This window comes from Myotis davidii, unplaced genomic scaffold (assembly GCF_000327345.1).
Source record: "Myotis davidii unplaced genomic scaffold, ASM32734v1 scaffold496, whole genome shotgun sequence".
NCBI classification, from domain to species: domain Eukaryota; kingdom Metazoa; phylum Chordata; class Mammalia; order Chiroptera; family Vespertilionidae; genus Myotis; species Myotis davidii.
This window is the reverse complement of record NW_006289398.1, coordinates 4,365,185-4,366,931: the sequence shown is the minus strand read 5'-3', so window position 1 is coordinate 4,366,931 and position 1,747 is coordinate 4,365,185.

Below are 1,747 nucleotides of genomic sequence, written 5' to 3'. Positions count from 1 at the left end.
CGGATGGGAAATGCCCCTCTTCCCGCCCCCCCGTATTCCCCCGACCTCACCTGGAAGCCAAGGAACAAGAAACTCAGGGGAGACACGCCAGGCCCCGGGGGCCAGGAGCTGTCACTCCCATGAGGGAAACCAGACCAGAGCCTGCTCGTCGGCAGGTCCCGGCCACTCCTGGGAAACGAATAAAAGACCAGAACTGAAGCCCGACAGGACGTGGCGGCAGCGGGGCCTCCAGGGTCCGGCTTGGTGGCCAGAGGAGAGAGGGGACGTCCTGTCCTGACGAAGGGAAAGGGCTGCAGGGCGGGAAGGCCGGAGAAACGGGCCTCCTCCCCGCGCACGCACACAGGTGCCAGGTCCGGCCAGGCTGCTGACAAGGCTGTCTGCGCCCCGGGTTGGCAGCGCCTCGCGGGCACCACCTTGGGGAGGACAAACGCGGCCTCTCCCTTCGCGGTGAACCTGCACTCAGAGCCTTTCCAGCCAGAAAACACAATCCTCATCTCAAACGGCCCCAAAGCAGAGCGCCCTGGCATTTCACTTCAAGATCTAAAACTGTCCCTCGGCCACTCCAACAGCCTCCTCCCTATCTTATTTTTCGTCACAGTGTTTTGTCACCACTTGAAATTTAAATATTTGGTTATTGATTTTCCCACCACCTCCAACCAACCACACACACACACACACACACACACACTCACACACACAGAATGTGTGAAAGTAACTATTCCATGTTTTATCAACCACACTGAGTATTTCTGCTGGTAAATTGTGCTTTAATCTCTGCAGTCAGACATGGTGCAGTGAGATACAAGTAAACTTTCATTGTACGTTCAAAAAATAAAAAGCACATTTATACAGATTTAGCCCAACAGCTTATTCCCTTAAAAAAAAAGTTTTACATGTAATTAAAGCTAATTTATCTTCAGTGTAAAAACTTGGAGGTATAAACAAACTCAAGATATTATACATGGTAAAGTAACGTACATTTCCAAACGTGCACAGTGCAGCATCTTAAACAAAGCAAATGGTCTCGTTTCAGTTTTAACTGTTAAGCATAACCCACATTTCAATTTTGAATAAAAACGTCACAATATATAAACCCACTGAGAATTCTGTACACAAATACAAGTTTATAGAAATCTGATTTCAAATATAAATAAATTGTCATGACCGCCCATGTTATAACAGCTTATTTTTCTACTGTAATTTTTTTAAAGTCATAGAAAAATATTTCAATGCACATTCAACTGCTATGACAGGGGCCATGACTTGTGCCTTTAAACCATACTTGGTGAAGTGTAAAGCATCGCACCGGGCGTTTCTGGAATGAAAACTGCTAAGATCTTAAGACTGAAGAGGCCACTGTATAAATATTCACGTTACAATATGGTAGCAAAAATAGCTCCGTCGTGTATTCGGGAGGCCCTTGGGGCAGAGACGTGGGGGTTGGTGCTAGTGTACGAGGCCCACAGAGCGTGTGAAGGGGCTAGTGAATGAGTGCATGGTGAAAGCTACGGCAAGCCTGCGCCCACCTCCCCGTAAGACTCTCCAGGGGACTGCGGCCGGGGTGTGCTTGGCCCAGCGCAGGAGCCCCGCCCTCCGCCCAGCCCGGCTCCCGTGTCCACACGAGCGGGGGAGCCAAGCAGTGTCCATACGGACAGAAGACGGTTCCGTGCCCACTGAGAACCTCACGCTTCTTCCTGCCTCGGGACGAGTGGGAGTTTCTAACACCTGCTACTTAAACCGGCTCTGC